The sequence below is a fragment of the Lynx rufus genome, unplaced genomic scaffold, assembly GCF_022079265.1.
Source record: "Lynx rufus isolate CCGP_SWC_20201006 ecotype Redwood Valley unplaced genomic scaffold, mLynRuf1.p SCAF_2, whole genome shotgun sequence".
Classification (NCBI taxonomy): Eukaryota; Metazoa; Chordata; class Mammalia; order Carnivora; family Felidae; genus Lynx; species Lynx rufus.
In genome coordinates, this window is record NW_025814834.1 from 143606702 (window position 1) to 143625290 (window position 18589).

Consider the following 18589-nt stretch of genomic DNA (forward strand, 5'->3'; position numbering starts at 1 on the left):
TAAATTAAAAAAATAAATTACATAAAAATAAAAATAAAATAGAAAACAATAGAGAAAAATCAACGAAACCAAAAGTTGGTTCTTTAAGATAATCAATAACATTAATAAACTAATAAATCTCTAGCCAGCTTGGTTAAGAAAAAGAAAGAGAGTATGCAAATTAACAATATCAAGAATGAAATTAGTGACATCACTAAAGATTCTAGAGCTATTAAAAAGATAATAAGGGAATATTATGAATAACTTTGTACTATAAATCCAACAGCTTAGATAAAATGGACAAATTCCTTGAAGGACAGGGCATCTGGGTGGCTCAGTCAGTTAAGAGTCAGACTTCAGCTCAGGTCATGTTCTCACAATCTGTGAGTTAGACCCTGCGTGGGGCTCTGTGCTGTCGTAACAGCTCAGAGCCTGGAGCCTGCGTCGGATTCTGTATCTCCCTCTCTCTCTGCCCCCTCTCCCACTCAAGCTCTGCCTCTCTCTCTCTCTCAAAAAATAAACTTGAAAAAAAATTCCTTGAAGGACACAAACTACTAAAATTTACTCAAGAAGAAAAAATTAACAGAGCCCTACATCTTTTAAAGAATTAAATTTGTGGTTAAAAACCTTCATACAAAGAAAACTCCACACCCAGATTGCTTCACTGTCAAATTGTAACTAACATAGAAGGAAGAAATAATACCAATTCTGCATAAACTCTCTCAGAAAATTGAAAAGCAGAGAGTTTTTCTCAACTCGTTCTATAAGGCTAGTATTATCCTGATACCCAAACCAGACAAAGACATTGTAAGAAAAGAAAACTTTAGACCAATGTCCTTTGTGAACATAGTGCAAAAATTCTAAAAATATTTTTACCAAGTCAAATCCAACAATATATAAATGGAATATTACATTATAGCCAAATAGGATTCATCCCAGGAATGCAAGGGTAGTTTAACATTTGAAAAACCAATCAAGGCAATTTATCATATTAATGAACAGAAAAAGAAAAGCTATAAGATCATCTCACTATATGGAGAAAAAAACATTGAACAAAATCGAGCATCCATTGCCAATAAAAACTCTTACAAACTAAAATTAGAAGAGAACTTCCTCAACTTGATAATGACATATATCAAAAACCTATGGCTAACATCATACTTAATGGTGAAAGATAGAGACACCTAAGATTAGAGACAAGTCAATGATATTCATTCTCACCACTTCTATTCAACATTGTACTAGAGGTTCTAGTCAGAGTAGTAAATTAAAGAAGAGAAATAAAACACATCCAGATCAGAAAGAGCACAATTATCTTTATTCACAGATGAAATAGTTATCTATGTACAAAATCTGAAAGAATCTCGAAAAATACACTAGAGCAAATAAATGAGCTCGGTAAGGTCTCAGCACACAATATTAACTTACAAAAATCTATTGTATTCCTGTATATTTCCAATAAGCAATTGGAATTGAAATTTTAACATACTATTTACAATAGTATCAAAAATATGAAATACTTAGAGACAAATCTGACATAAGATGTGAAAGGCTTGTATATTGAAAACTATAAAATGTTATTGAAAGAAACACTAAATATATTGAAAGCCATACCTTGTACATGAGTCAAAAGACTCAATATTGTTCAGATGTCACTTCTCCCCCAATTTGTTCTCTAGATTCAATGCAATTCCAATGAAAATCTCAGTCAACTTTTTCATAGAAATTGATAAGCTAACTCTAAAACTCATGTGGAAATGCAAACATATTTTAATAGCCAAACAATTTTGAAAAAAGAAAAAAAGAACAAAGTTGGAGAGTAAATATTACCCGAATTCAAGACTTCTTATAAAGTTACACTATTCAAGACTATGTGATATTGGTGTAAAGATAGACAAATAAATTAATACAATAGATACTTTGGGAAAAACACCATATATTATGGGCAACTGATTTTCAACAAACGTACAAAGTAAATTCAGTGAAAAACGAGAGTCTTTTCAACAAATGGTGTTGGAATAACTTTATATCCAGATACAAACCAATGAACTTAAATCTATACCTCATACCTCCCTCTCTCTCTGCCCTCCCCAGCTCGTACTCTGTCTCTCTCTATCTATCTCCAAAATAAATAAACATTTAAAAAAAGGCGGGGGGAGCCTGGGTGGCTCAGTTGGTCACACGTCCGACTTTAGCTTAAGTCATGATCTCACGGTTTGTGAGTTCAAGCCTCGCATAGGGCTCTGTGCTGATTGCTCAGAGCCTGGAGCCTGCTTCGGATTCTGTGTCTCTCTCTCTTTCTGCCTCTCCCTGCTCACACTCTGTCTCTTTCTCTCTCTCCAAAATAAATAAACATCAAAAACAATCTATACCTCATGCTATATGCAGAAATGAACTCAAAACGGACCACAACCTAGATGTAAAATCTAAAAAAATTATGCTTCTGAAAAAACAGTGTAAAATGTTTGTGATCTTAAGTTAGGCAGACATTTCTAAGATATAATACCAAAAGAATAATCCATAAAATAAAAGCGATAAATTAGACTTCATCAAAATTAAACATTTTTATCTTCAAAAGATATCGTTTAGGAAATAAAAATGCAAGCCACTGACTAGGAGAAACTCAATAAGGAGACAAACAATCCAATAAAAAATGAGCAAAAGATTTGAATATCTTCACCAAAGAAAATACATGGATGGCAAAAAAGCACATAAAAAGATGTTCAATATTATTGGTCATTAGGGAAACGCAAATTAAAACCATACCTACCACTATGCAGCCATTATAATGAAAAAATAGATATGAAGTATCAGGGTGCCTGGGTGGCTCAGTTGGTTGGGCGTCTGACTTCATATCAGGTCATGATCTTATGGTCCATGGGTTCAAGCCCCATATCAAGCTCTGTGCTGACAGCTCAGAGCCTGGAGCCTGTTTTGGATTCTGTGTCTCCCTCTCTCTCTGCTCCTCTCCTGCTTGTGCCCTGTTTCTCTCTCTCTCTCTCAAAAATAAGTACTAAAAACTTTTTTTAAAAAAACCTATATATTTCTTTAAAAAAAGATAATATGAAGTATTGACAATGATGTGGAAAAACTGAAACTTCATACTCTGTTTATGGGAATATAAGACAATATCAACTGGTTTGGAAGTCTTTTAAGAAGTTAAATATACACTTATCACATGATCAAGCCAAACTCCTAGGTATTTACCCAAGAGGAAAGTCAACATAAGTGTATACAAATACTTGTACCTGAGTGTTCATAACAGATTTATTTGTATTGGCCAAAAAGTTGGAACAACCCAAATGTTAATGGATAAGTGTACAAACAAATTGTGATATAGCCATACAATGGTGTACTACTCAGAATAGAACACAATGAACTATTGATACATACAACGTGAATGAATCTCAAAATAATTATGGTAAGTAAAAGAATTCTGACTAAAATAAAATAAAATAAAAAGTGTACATACATACTGTGTTATTAAAACTCTAGACAATGCAAACTAATCTATGGTGATAGAAAATAGATTAGTGGTTACCTGGTTAGGGAGTAGCTAGGGAGAGGATCCATAGGGACATGAAAACTTGTATAGGTGATGAACACATTGCCTATTTTGACTGTGGTGATTGCTTCACAGGGTCTACATACATTAAAACATCAAACTGTACATTTCAAACATATACAGTTTACTGTATACCACTTACACCTCAATAAAGGTATTTAAAATTTGTAAAAGTGATAGTTTACCAAGGACTTGAAGGAAGTAAGCAAGTTAGTGTTATGGATAGTTAATGTGAGGTTTTAAAAAATTTTTAACCAGGGGCGCCTGGATGGCTCAGTCTGTTGAACGTCAGACTCTTGATTTCAGCTCTGGTCATGATCCGAGGGTTGTGGGACCAACCCCTCCCCCCACCCATTTGGGCTCTGCTCTGAGCATGAAGCCTGCATGAGATTCTCTCTCTCTCCCTCTGCCCCTCTCCCCACTCATGCATGCTCTCTCTAAAATAAAAAAAAATTTTTTTTAATCACAATGAGACACAAACGAAAGGATACTAAGAGAGAGAGTTGTAAAAGAGGTTAGTTTTGTTTTGTTTTATTGCAGATGAGGAGTGTGCGTGTGTGTGTGTCTGTGTATGTGTGCATGTGTGATATTTTGTAATTCAACCAGTCAAAGCTTTGATACTAACCACACTACCCTTGCCTGTCCACCTGAAGGTGAGCTTGCTCAATGATCTATATGGGACTGGGCCCCAGAGTGAGTTCTTTTAGTTAGCCAATGAGCATCAACAACAGGACGGATGTCCTTTCCCTCCGCCAAACCCCTGCCAAACTAAGCAAACAAATGTTCCAAAACAGGAAGATGTTCAGATGATTTCTATTACTTTCAAAAGTTATGAATCCATGGTGATGGCCAGTCTTGGCCTCTTACTTGAGACCCTGAGGGACTGACAGGTTTCTCCTCAGTCTTTTGTAGAAACACAAAAAACAAGCATTGCTTTTTATACTAAGAAGCTTAAAGCAGGGTTTTTATGAATGCTTCATAAATTTTCCTTTATTGCAAAGATGACCACAGATCTTGGTGTACCTTAAGAATAATAGACAACAGTTACAGCCTGTTCATCTTACCTCCTTTCCATGAAGAGAGAGAGAGAGGGACAGAGAGACACAGAGAGAGATACAGAGAGAGAGAGAGAGACAGAAAGAAAGACACACACACACACACACACACACACACACACACACACAGAATCATTATATAACAGTGTTAGGGGCATCAGGATCCCCTCTATCTCCCCCATGGATTTTCTCAGGATTGCACATAGACAAAGGTCTGGAAGGAGACACAAGAAACCATCCATGGTTACCCACGGGCAGTTAGAATAGAGAAGATGAGGGTAGGAAGACTTTCTGTGTCTTTTGGATATTTCATGAGTGCTTATACTCTTGGAATTAAAGCTCTCCTAAAAAAATTATTCCTGCTGTGAATTAGTCCTGTATGCCTGTTAGGTGTGTATGTTGAAATAGACCCAAAAATATAATCTGAGGAAAATCTTTGCCCTGCATTTTCTAGTTCTACCTCCATGCAAAAGTTTGGTGGCTTTATATTTTGGCATACTGGTTAGATGTTTTCCTTTCATAAAGGGTATTAATTCTATGTTGATTATGCTTAATTACACCATACAACTTCTATATTTTAGATTATTTTTAAGTGTTTATTTATTTAATTTGAGAGAGAGATAGAGAGGGAGAGAGAGAGAGAGAAAGTGCCAGCAGAAAGAGAGGGAGAGAGAGAATCCCAAACAGGTGCCGTGGTGTCAGTGCAGAGCCCGACATGGGGCTCGAACTCGTAAACCATGAGATCATGACCTGAGCCAAAATCAAGAGTCGGACACTTAACTGACTGATCTACAACTGACTGAGCCATCCAAGCGCCCCTAGATTCTTCTCAGAAAATATAACCTTGAGTTATCTGGTGTTGAATTATTAGCAAAAGTTTTGCTATAAAAATCACATCCAGGGGCGCCTGGGTGGCGCAGTTGGTTAAGCGTCCGACTTCAGCCAGGTCACGATCTCGCGGTCCATGAGTTCGAGCCCCGCGTCAGGCTCTGGGCTGATGGCTCAGAGCCTGGAGCCTGTTTCCGATTCTGTGTCTCCCTCTCTCTCTGCCCCTCCCCCGTTCATGCTCTGTCTCTCTCGGTCCCAAAAATAAATAAACGTTGAAAAAAAATTAAAAAAAAAAATCACATCCAGGGAGAATGGCCCAATGGGAATGAGCTCCTTCTCCAGACATTTTAAATTCTGTCAGGTTTGGAGATAGATCCTTGGAGAGATTTCTGGGGCCGCATTGTCTCAACATCCATCTCCCTCAGGACATGCCCTTTTCTGTCCTATATTTTGTCATTGTGCCTTGAGTGTACACTGAGAGGTGTTTTAAGAAACAACCACATTACATCTATCATTGTATATATGGTAGGATTGTTATTGAGAACATTATCTAGATATCAAAATAATATAGGAAAAACTGTGTTTCTTCCTGAGCATCTGGTCCTCTTTTATCTTTTGCTATTCACACTATAAATCTTGCAGTAGCTTTGCTTTCCCTTCACTACTATGCAACTCTGAGCCAAATTTGTGTGCTTCCTAGTGCCTATACAGAAGTACAGGGATGAATTTCAGTGCCTGGATGTTATACATTATACTATATTATACATTATATTACATTAATTAAATTTTTTTCATGTTTATTTTTGAGAGAGAGAGAGAGAGAGAGAGAGAGAAAGAGCAGGAATGGGGAAGAGAAGAGAGGGAGACACAGAATCTGAGGCAGGTTCCAGGCTCTGGGCTGTCAGCACAGAGCCTGATGTGGGACTTGAACTCACAAACTGTGAGATCATGACCTGAGCCGAAATTGGACACTTAAACACCCAGACACCCCTATTTTTCTGCTTTTTAAAAATGTCTTACTTATTTTTGAGAGAGAGAGAGCAAGTGGGGGAGGGACACAGAGAGAGAGGGACAGAAGATCCAAAGTGGGCTCTGTGCTGACAGCAGAGAGCCCAATGTAGGGCTCAAACTCATGGACCACGAGATCAGGACCTGAGCCGAAGTAGGATGCTCAATCAATTAAGTCACCCAGGCACCCCAGTATTTTTCTACTTTTTAACTTTCTCTTTGCCCCTTTTCCTCATTTATGTTAATACATTTTTATTGTTATGTATCATGTATTTCTATAAATGATTCCAAAGCTCCACCCCTTCCTTTTTTTGAATAAAGAGTAATAAGGGATCCACTTTCACTTTGGAGTACAAATTTGCTAAACCTCTCATGATTCAAACTAGGATTCCAAAGTCTTCAACAAGGCTTCTGACTATACCATATTAATACCATTGTCCTCAACATTAACATTAAACCCTGTTGTCACAACACTAGAGTGACCATGAGAATCACAGACCCCTATGAAGTCAACATCGTCTAGATCAAGCTATTATGTTTTGGTTAGTGACAAAAAAAAAAAAAGTCGTAAGCTTAAGCTTATGGACTTATGCTCCAGACTAAGTTAATTTATTTATTTTTCAAAATATTTATGACTAGTTTACTATGTACCAGGCATGCAGTTAGGTTCTATAGATACAATAGTAAACAAAAACCAGACAGGGCCTACGTCCTCAAAGAGTTTATAATCTAAAAGTGAAAAAAAAAAAACCACTAGTCTTATAATCCCACAAATGTACTTACTTGTCATGAACAGGCTTTGGGAGCATGTGATGTGGGATCAGAACCTGTCTTGGGAGTCAGGGAAGACTTGTTTGAATTGATATCTTGCAGGACAACTAGGAGTTTGGGGAGAGGATAAGAAAAGGCAAGAAGCATTTGGGGAAGTGAGAACAGCATTTGCAAAAGCCTTGTGGCAGGATGGAGCACAGTGCAATGGAGGAACTGCAAGAAAAGCCCTGTGGGTAAATGCAGACATTTGAGGGACAGTGGTGCTAGCTGAGGCTACAGGAGTATGCAAGTGGAACCGAGTAAACCACTGAACTGTTTTAAATAATGACTAACTGTGTGAGCTATGATAAGTGATCCAACTTTTTAAAGCCTGTTTTCCTGGCTGTAGAACACTGATCTTTTTCTTTTTTTTTTTAATATTTATTTATTTTGAGTGGAGGGGAGTGAGTGAGGGAGGGACAGAGAGAGAGGGGAAGAGAGAGAGAATCCCAAGCAGACTCCACGATGTCAGCACAGAGCCATGAACTGTGAGATCATGATCTGAGCTGAGATCAAGAGTTGGTCGCTTAACTGACTGAGCGACCCAGGGGCCACAAGAACACTGATCTTTAACCGCATGGTGATGCTGAGCTACCTACCAAGCTACTGTTAAAGTTACAAGGGGATTTAAGCTAAACTTTCTCTAGGGACCAGCATACTGGAAATTTCCATTTACCTAAGGGAAAAACCATTTACTTTTGGCGGGGGGGGGGGGGGGGGAGGGGAGGCCCTTGGGGAATTTTTTTGTTTTTTGTCTTTTAATCAAATTATGCACAGTGAAAGAACAGTCTCACATGTAAATAGTCTTGTGATGATAGCCAAAAGGGAAACAGTGTCTGCCCCACTGTCTTGGTACCAATGCTTTTACTTAACGGTTTTGTTAATGTCCACAGAAAACTTACAATATGCAAGACACTTTCAGCTATGTTATTTTGTTTAATTTACACAAGAGGCCTATGACTTAAGTATCATTTTTAATCTTTTAGAGATAAGAAAACTAGTAACCAGAGAAATTAGATAACTTACTCAAAAATACATAACTGAAAAATTATAGAACTGGAATTCAAACTCAGGTAGTCTGATCCAAATCCACAAAGATATCACTCACCACGGGCACCTCAACAAGACTGGATGTGGTCCAAAGTTGCCTGTCAGACCTTACAGTGACAATGAGGAAGGAAAGGAAAAATTGTATCCACCAGTACTCATTCCATGAGCCTGATGTAAAATAAATCTTATCTTTTCAGAAAATGACCTCAACTTCTGCTATCAACCCCCATCAGGTAAGACATGACCATACTATGTCTCTTCCTACACACACCCGCCTATGATAAAGCTTAATATATATATTAGGTACAGTAATATATTAATGATAATAATAAAAAAGAACAATTATAATAATATACTGTAATGAAAGTTATGTGAATATGGTGTTTCTCTCTCTCTCAAAACATCTTATCATACTGTACTCACCCTACTTCTTGTGATGTTGTGAGATGATTAAATGTCTATGTGATGAGATGAAGTGAGGTGAATGACATGGGCATTGTAACGTAGTGTTAGGCTGCTACTGACCTTCTGAGAGTATGTCAGAAAGAGGATCATCTGCTTCTGGCTCGCGGTTGACCATGGGTAACTGAAACTGTGGGAAGCGAAACCACAAATGAGGGAGGACTGGTCCCCCAGCTTAAAAAAAGGAAATGAAATAGATAAACCTTTCTGCCAATAAAGATAAAAGATTCTGTTTCCCCAGTTGACTTTGACAGGGAGTGAGTTCTATAAGACCTGTACTTTATAAAGAGAAGGGAAATATCACCCAACGTTCATATCTGTAGAACTTGGCTTGCATTCTGCAATGAAGGAGAATATAACATCTGTCAATACTTCTGTTTTAATAAGAAAACTACCTTTACAAGAAAATCAGACCCGCAATGGGATGGAATAGGATGTCCTAGACATGAGTTCTAACTTAGTGCAGGATTATTAAGAAGCAAGCTCTCCAATCCTGCTGAGTCAATGGACAGGATCTATTTTCAGTTCTCAACTTGTCCTGAGATGCTGTAAGTCCCTTGCCAAGACCTGAATCAGTGCAACATCTGTGAGAACCAATTAAGAACGCCACATCACCTAGGAAGAGAGCAACAGAGTGCTGTGAATTCTTATTTGTTTTTTTTAAATTTTTTTTTCAACGTTTTTTATTTATTTTTGGGACAGAGAGAGACAGAGCATGAACGGGGGAGGGGCAGAGAGAGAGGGAGACACAGAATCGGAAACAGGCTCCAGGCTCCGAGCCATCAGCCCAGAGCCTGACGCGGGGCTCGAACTCACAGACCGCGAGATCGTGACCTGGCTGAAGTCGGACGCTTAACCGACTGCGCCACCCAGGCGCCCCTGTGAATTCTTATTTGAATAAAAGTATCCAAAAGTGAAGAAAATTAGCCAGCTCTCTAGTCATGCAGTCAAATTTTTTGTTAACAAAAGGAAAAAAAGGAGGACCTGCTCTGGTTGCTCCAATTCCATATTCCCTCAGCAACTAGATTTCTTCTTTCCTACTTCTCCTGACAGCATCAAGTTGGACACCATTTGTGAACGACATAGGCATTTGTCCTGAGAATCAAGGTTTCCTTGTAGACATCTTTGCCTGGGTGCTTGATTCTGTCATCTCTTGCAGAGGCTGCACTCTTACCTCCTGATCACCTGTTTGCTCACTGGGTTCCTAACCATCTGCCTAGTTTTTGACATTCCTGGTCATTTAAGGCATTCTTTTGGGATTTCTGGTCAATTTGGTGTCTTTGCCTGATTTCTGGCACATTCTGAATTCTGCCTCTATTTGGTTCTTGCGTACTGATTTTTCCTGTTGTTTGGTTTTTGTGTACTTCTCTACTTCTGTTTTTCCATGCCTGTCCCCACTGCCTAGCAGATATCCACTTTCAACTTCCCTTACCTGCTTGATTTTTTTCAACCTGTTTTTACAAAGCACCACCATTGTTCACAATTCCAGAACTGACATTTTTAGAGTTTTAGGTGTAGTGATCAAGAGGAAATACCCTTTTGGAAAGAGGAAATGCAAGATTGGAGTATAGGGTTGCCAGCTTTCTTTAGATTTCAATCTCAGGAAAACAATAATAGGGAACATAAAGTTAAAAAGATCTGAATTCAGGGCCGCCTGGGTGGCTCAGTCGGTTAAGCGTCCGACTTCAGCTCAGGTCATGGTCTCACAGCTCGTGAGTTCGAGCTCCGTGTCAGGCTCTGTGCTGACAGCTCAGAGCCTGGAGCCTGCTTTGGATTCTGTGTCTCCCTCTCTCTCTGCCCTTAACCCACTCGCATTCTGTCTCTGTCTCTCTCAAAAATAAATAAACATTAAAAAATTTTTTTTTAAATATCTGAATTCAAAAGAAAGATACTTATCATTGGTAAAACAGACAATAAAATAAAAATCATCTAAGAAGAATGTAAAATAATAAATATGATAGATCACTGATTCTTAATAATATTCTATTTTTCATATCAAGAAAATCTTGTTCCTTTAAACTAACTGCTTTTAGTTTATTACCAAATTTTTAATATATGAATTTAGATATGTTTTTTTTTTTAATTTTTTTTTTCAACGTTTATTTATTTTTGGGATAGAGAGAGACAGAGCATGAACGGGGTAGGGGCAGAGAGAGAGGGAGACACAGAATCAGAAACAGGCTCCAGGCTCTGAGCCATTAGCCCAGAGCCTGACGCGGGGCTCGAACTCACGGACCGCGAGATCGTGACCTGGCTGAAGTCGGACGCTTAACCGACTGCGCCACCCAGGCGCCCCTGAATTTAGATATGTTTTAATGGGTAAATATCTTAACATTTACAAACACTTATAATAGAGAATGTATTTTTAGTGTGCCATATTTGAAATGTGTTTATTTTTTTTATTTTTTATTTTTTTTTAACGTTTATTTATTTTTGAGACAGAGAGAGACAGAGCATGAACGGGGGAGGGTCAGAGAGAGGGAGACACAGAATCAGAAACAGGCTCCAGGCTCTGAGCTATCAGCACAGAGCCCGACGCGGGGCTCAAACTCACGGACCGTGAGATCATGACCTGAGCCAAAGTCGGCTGCTTAACCGACTGAGCCACCCAGGCGCCCCGAAATGTGTTTAATTTCAAATCTAACTGAACTGTGCTATTTTCATAGGGATATACAGCCTCCTTTGGAAAAGCTTAATTTTAAGTTGTAGGAATTTTTATTATTATTTTTTAATTTTAAGTTGTAGGAATTTTAATTCTTTTTAAAAAATTTTTAATGCTTATTTATTTTGAGAGAGAGAGAGAGAGCAGGGGAGGGGCAGAAAGGGAGGGACAGAGAAAGAATCCCAAGCAGTCTCCGTGCTGCCACCACAGAGCCCATTGTGGGGCTCGAACTCATGAACCACGAGATCATGACCTGAGCTGAAATCAAGAGTCGGATGCTTAACTGACTGAGCCACCCAAGGGCTCCTAAAAGAGTTAATTCCTAAGTTACACATATAGCAAGCTATTCTATACCATCAATATATTTTTCTCTTTTTTTTAAGTTTATTTATTTATTTTGAGAGATAGGGTGCAAGTGGGGAAGGGGCGAGGGAGGGAGGGAGGGAGAGAGGGAGAGGGAAGTGAGAGAGAGAGAGAGAGAGAGGGAAAGAGAGAAGGAGAGAGAGAGAATCCCAAGCAGGCTCCACACTGCCAGCGCAGAGCCCAATGCGGGGCTTAAACCCACAAACCACAAGATAACAACACAAGCCAAAGTCAGATGCTTAACCAACTGAGCCACCCAGGCAGCCCTCAATATATATTTCTTGTAATTAAATGGGCAACTCGCTCTTGTCCCTTCAAAAATAATAAATTATGTGACTCTAGAATTTTAGAGTTGGAATTTTCTTTGAAATCAGAAAAAACAAATTCCGTCATTTCTGTATTTTCCAGAAAAGTATAACCTTTGTTTTATTTTAAAGTGAACAGAGCAAAGCAGCAGAAATATGTAGGGAGTCAGACATCCTGTGGTAGAATTCTGACTGTGCACCTTCATAGCATGACCTTGGGCAAATTACCCAACCTTTCCTTACCTGAGAAAGATTTTTAACCAATTCCAGCTCCACAGTCTATGACCCAGGGCCAAGTCATCCTTGCACTGGTTTCACCTTGATAATATCCTAGACTTTAACTCTCTTCGTGTGTTCCTACCCTTATAATTAAATCTTTGCCTTGGTCTCTATTCCACAATTTATCTTCCAGTTGCCTGCCCAGCACAGCTGTCACCTCTAGATTTGGAGCCCTGCCCTTTACACAGGTCGTGATTATAGAACCTGACAATCTTTGGACAGACTTTCCAGTTACCACCTCCAGTCTGCTGGTCTGAATCCCAGAAAACTATCTCCCTCTGAGCTATTTGATTTTGTGTCAACTTGACTGTGTGTTCAACTGCTGCCTTTGGCCACCCACTGACAACTGCTTTTTCTTTTTCTTTTTTTTTTTTTTTATAAATTTTTTTTTTTCAACGTTTATTTATTTTTGGGACAGAGAAAGACAGAGCATGAACGGGGGAGGGGCAGAGAGAGAGGGAGACACAGAATCGGAAACAGGCTCCAGGCTCTGAGCCATCAGCCCAGAGCCCGACGCGGGGCTCGAACTCCCGGACCGCGAGATCGTGACCTGGCTGAAGTCGGACGCTCAACCGACTGCGCCACCCAGGCGCCCCCACTGACAACTGCTTTGATGAACTATGGCCTGATACCTTGAAATATTTTGAGCACTTGTTAACATGTCAGTAACCCCAAGTTCCAATCCTATCCCAGTGGATATGTTCAAGTCTGGTTCTCTTCCCTTCTCTGGTATTAGTGGGTAAAACTCAGCCTACTTCCAAGGTGCCAGATATGTGATTCTATATGGTGTGAACCTATAGTATCAAGAAATTGTTAAGCTGTGTTCATTATAATCTGTTTAACAAGACAGAGACATAGGTGACATAGTTTAAAAAGATCTCTATTGATGTAACAATGGTCAAAATTATTACAAGAGCTGGTACTTAAAGGAACTAGTTTTGTTTACTAAAAAAAATTGTGTAGGAAAGCTCATTCCCCTAAAACTCAAAGGTGGATTTTTACCTAAACTTTTTTGGGAGGGTTTGTTGAAGATGTTGGCTCTCAATGAATTTGTTGAATAAGAAATTTCACAGGAATGGTTGTAAATTTATCTATTTACCCAGTTATGCTTTTGAAGTAAAAAACTCCTTTTATTGAATTTTTCACTTAAAAAAAAAGTGATTGCTCATGGTTTTCCAGCATGGCATTTTTAGACATGGATGTGTGTGTATTAGCTAAGAACTTTATAGCATATAGCCTCATTTAATCATTACATGGGTTTATTAACCTACTATTAAAGATGAAACGGAGACATGGAAATTTTAAGTAACTTGCTCGAGAAGGTCACACAGTTAGAAAGTAGTGGAACCAGACAAACAGAATCTGTCTCCATTTTTAACCTGTTTTTAGCTCCTAATCACTACATGGAAATAAGAAACACTGGGGAAAAAAAGGAAAAAAATAACACTTGGGAAAAGATAAGGAATATGCTCCATAAGAAGTCTGAACCCTTATTACATTTTCTGAATTGGTTGGTTCTGACTGGATTTTACTGGGGGTAATCAGTGAGGAAACATCTGGGTCTCCTAAGATCTCTGCTCTCGTCTGAGAGAATTGTATGTTTCCTGGATTTGGATGGTTATTCCTGTGCTCAAGAGAACTGGGAAATATTTTGGACTGGTCTTCAGAAGGAAGACAACACCACAATCACCCTAATAAACAGTGCTCTGTAGTGTGATACCAGGCCACCTCTTGCTGCATTAAGTATGCAATTTTCCCCTTCTGTAGAGAGCATGACATATCTTTATACATAAAATAGGGAAACCAGATTGTGGAATGCATTTAAATGTTATAACTTTAACAATTATTCTATAGGAGTTTCCATAGGAGACCCCGAGACCATTGCAGAGGCTGAAAAACTCTCAGTTTCAGGATAAGTTGATATCCTGCTGAAGACCATAACCCACCGTTATAAAGCAAACTCTTCAATAACTTCAATAACTGACAAGTTTTTTTTCCCCAGCAGTTGCTCAGAGAATAGTTGTTTTCATGATTAATCTGAAGGTGTCCTGAGAAATGCCATCACTGCAGCCATGTGACAAGTTTTATATGATAATTTCTGATATGCTTGCTATGGTCATTGTGAATTCTTGACGTAAGTCTTTTACTGCCATGTTTTCACTGGGGGAATTTCAATTTTCAGAATTAGAGTGTTATGCCTCAAGTCAGACAAAATCCTAGCACCAAATTATTATAGGCTGTTCCTTTTCTTGAGGAACAATTCCAAAAAAACTATTAACATTTCTTCAGGGAATGTACCAATAAGAATAAGAAATAGAATAAGACTGTCATTAAACTGTGATTTAGTTTCAGATTTTGAATGTTATTTTTAAGTTAAAAACATCTTTAAAACCTATTCTATTTTTTTATTTTTTTGTCCTCCTAGACAGCCTCATTTATTCATTCATTCTTTCAGCAAAACCTTCCATACACCAGGTGCTGTGCTAGGTATTAAGGACATAATATGAATTAGAATTTGCTGTCAAATTGTAATCATTCCTTTTTTAAAGCATTCTATATTTAAAAACCAGATACACAAAATGCCTGCTCTACTTCATATTAAATTTCTTGTGTTCTATACTCCTAACATAATTTTATAACATTTTGGACACAATAGATTGGTAATATTTGATAGTGGTATCAATGGACAATTAGAGAATCATCGTATTTTTAAAAATCAATATCCAATTTGCCTTATTTATTTATTTATTTTACATTTATTTATTTTTGAGAAACAGAGTGAGACAAAGCGTGAGCGGAGCAGGGGCAGAGAGAGAAGGGCTTTGGAGACAAAGCAGGCTCCAGGCTCTGAGCAAGTGGTCAGCACAGAGCCTGATGCGGGGCTCGAACCCACAAACCGCGAGACCATGACCTGAGCCGAAGTTGGACACTCAACCGACCGAGCCACCCAGATGCCCCCCAATTTGCCTTTTCATAGAAGATAAATGTGTGCCCTGTCTCTCATTTTAGCTTCTTTCTTTCTTTCTTTCTTTCTTTCTTTCTTTCTTTCTCTCTATGAAGTCTTTTATTTTAACGCCCTTTCTCTAATTTCAGTCTTATGTTCTCATGACTATATCACAACAGACTTAATTTTTCCTGGGGTGCAAATTCAGTCACCACCTTGCCTTACCATTCTAGTGCATGGTAGTGACTGAATTTGCACCCCAGGAATCAGTGTAAATAAATTATTAATTAGTCTGTCCTGTTCTCTGGGGAATCTCACATAAAACGGGCTGTTTTTTCATTGAGTCTCTAATTCAGAGTCTAATCTCTTCCTTCTATTCTCTCTACTCATCCTTTTCCTGCTTCCCATTTTGAAGCTTCAAAGAAATTCCTGATTGTGTCTACTTTCCCAAATCACTCACAAAGAGGTTAACTCAGAGGTTGCAAAGTCAGATGCCTACAGGGACCAGCCTGGAAAGAGAAATAAGTGCTAGGGGCTGAGGCAGCAATATTAGGGAGTGAGAGGAGACTGGGGCAAACCCCAGAGCACTGGCCCAGATAAGAGGAGGGTGCTGTACTTAGCACCAGCTCATTATTGCTGACTGAATGATGAAATCTTTGGTTAGCTGATCATCCAATTTTCACAAGAGTCAGAAATCTGGATCTTTATTAAAATGTGTCAATCTGTAAATGTTGGACCACCCAAACAAAACATGCCTGCCCAGGGCTGCCATTTGAAACCTAGGCTGTCACTGGTATTGAATTCAAAGAACTAAAAGCACCATAGGTTTTTGAAATGTCCTTGAAGAATGTGACTTGAGTTTGTGACCCAACCCCACACTCAAGGGAAAAGGAAAAGGAAAAGGAAGATTTCTTATCAGGGTTGTGGTTTGATATTTGTCTAATTTGTGCATTTTCATTAATCTAATCAGTACATTGTCATTCTACAGTTTTTAAAAATGTAATAAAGCAATCCATCTTTTATATAAGAAAAGAGGGGATGAAATATATATTCAATTTAAAAATACATATTCAATTTTGCTTTTATTTATATAAAGGAACACTGGCACGGGAAGAATACATTAAAAATTAATGAGTGATTATCTTCATAGGATAGAGACAAGGAAGAAAGGCATGAATGTGGGATTAAGACTTCTCAATCTATACTTTTTTTTTTTTACTTTTTTTTTTAACGTTTATTTATTTTTGAGACAGAGAGAGACACAGCATGAATGGGGGAGGGGCAGAGAGAGAGGGAGACACAGAATCAGAAGCAGGCTCCAGGCTCTGAGCCATCAGCCCAGAGCCAGACGCGGGGCTCGAACTCGCGGACCGCGAGATCGTGACCTGAGCTGAAGTCGGACTTTTTAACCGACTGAGCCACCCAGGCGCCCCTCAATCTATACTTTTTATTTAGTTTTTATTTTTGAAACAGGTGAGAGCATTATATATTCAAAAATCAAAAATGTAAACTGAAAGTAAATGGCATTAACATACCAACTTATTTTTTATTGCAGGGAAGCATGACAGGTTGAAATATAAATTAGAATGCATAAAAATATATAACAGGACAGGACCACCTGGCTGGTTCAATGGGAAGAGTATGTGACTCTTGACCTCAGGGTCATGATTTCGAGCCTCATGTTGGGTGTGGAGATTAATTAAATAAATAAAACTTCATATATATACATATATATATGAAGTTTTATATATATGTATATATATATATATGAAGTTTTATATATATATATGTATATATATACATATATATATATAGGGAATGGAATTATAAATGTTAAAGAAGAAAAGGGAACAATGTTACAATTGTTGATAGATAAAGAAACAATTTTTAAATTTACTCTTTAAATGGTATCAAATTGCTATGGTATTTATAGTCCATTGAACACACTTAAAACTTGTGTGACCATCTTATTTTTAAATGCCAATATTTACAATGTAACATTGAAATGGTTTCCTTTACAATTGTTTTATTTTATGATAAAAATTTTGGACACTGATATATAAATAGGGATAGATGTATTTTTCAAAATTCTTTTGAGAGTATATAAACCAAAAGGTTTAAAGACTACTGAAAGTTCAAGACTATTTTCCTACACAGTTGACCCTTGAGTTACATGGGGGTTAGGGGCGCCAACTCCCCCACTGTGCAGTCAAAGATCTGTGCATAACTTTTGACTCTCCAAAAACTTAATATCCTACTATTGACCTGAAGCCTTACCAATAACATAAATACTTGGTTAACACATATTTTGTACATTATATTATTAATGCTATATTCTTACAGTAAACTAAGCTAAAGAAAACAATATTAAGAAAATTGTAAAGAAGAAAAAATACACTTAGAGTACTGCACTGCAAAAAATATGCGTATGAGGGATCAGCAAAGTTCAAACCCATGCTGTTCAAGGGTCACTTGTACTTGAACTAATGGGGTCACTCCTTTGCCCATGGAAGGCCAAGTTACGTTACATGATGAAAAATTAGCACCTCTGAATACTATCATATGGATTAGTTTTGGATTAGCTAGCTTTTACTTACAAACACAGAAAACTTTTAAGTTCTATAAGAATGAGTGCCAGGTAAACAGGTAAATTTAGATGTCTATCAGATAGGCCCAACATACAAATTCAAGAATTTGCAGGGCTACTGTAATGACAGTACAAAGGAGGGCCAAATCAAGAGGTAGTTTCTTACTCAAATTTGCCATAGGCCAACCTGCATGGGTCCATCTAGGAACACATAGAGGTGACTTTAAAACCAAAAAAGTATGAAGCCCCTGGGTGGCTCAGTAGGTTAAGCGTTCAACTCTTGATTTCGGCTCAGGTTATGATCTCACCGTTGTGAGATCGAATTCTTCATAGGGGCTCTGCTGTCAGCACAGAGCTTTCTTGGGATTCTCTCTCCCTCTCTCTCTCTGCCCCTCCCCTGTGCTCTTTCTCTCTCTTAAATTAAATAAATAAACATTAAAAAAAAAAAAAAACAGCCAAAAGTACAAGTCCAGTGGTATGAGGGCTCATCAAACCCACCTATAATGATGCACCCAGAGTGGACCCTAGGGGATTGCTCTAGCCCCATGTTTCTCTCTCAGGCTCCTAGAACATGTGATGACAGGAAAAACAACCCAAATTTGAAATGAAAATGATATAAACTAATTTTCCCCTTTCAAATAAGAAAGTATTAACTACATTTAATCTTTGTTGACTCTAAATAAAAAACTGAG

General features: G+C 38.1%; 1 non-coding gene across 1 annotated transcript; it reads right to left on the bottom strand.

Annotated features, from left to right (window-relative positions):
* Positions 1-14370: 14370 nt before the first annotated feature.
* Positions 14371-14436, bottom strand: LOC124516807 (small nucleolar RNA SNORD58). The gene has a single exon (XR_006963196.1). It is a non-coding gene; the product is annotated as a small nucleolar RNA SNORD58 (small nucleolar RNA).
* Positions 14437-18589: the final 4153 nt, after the last annotated feature.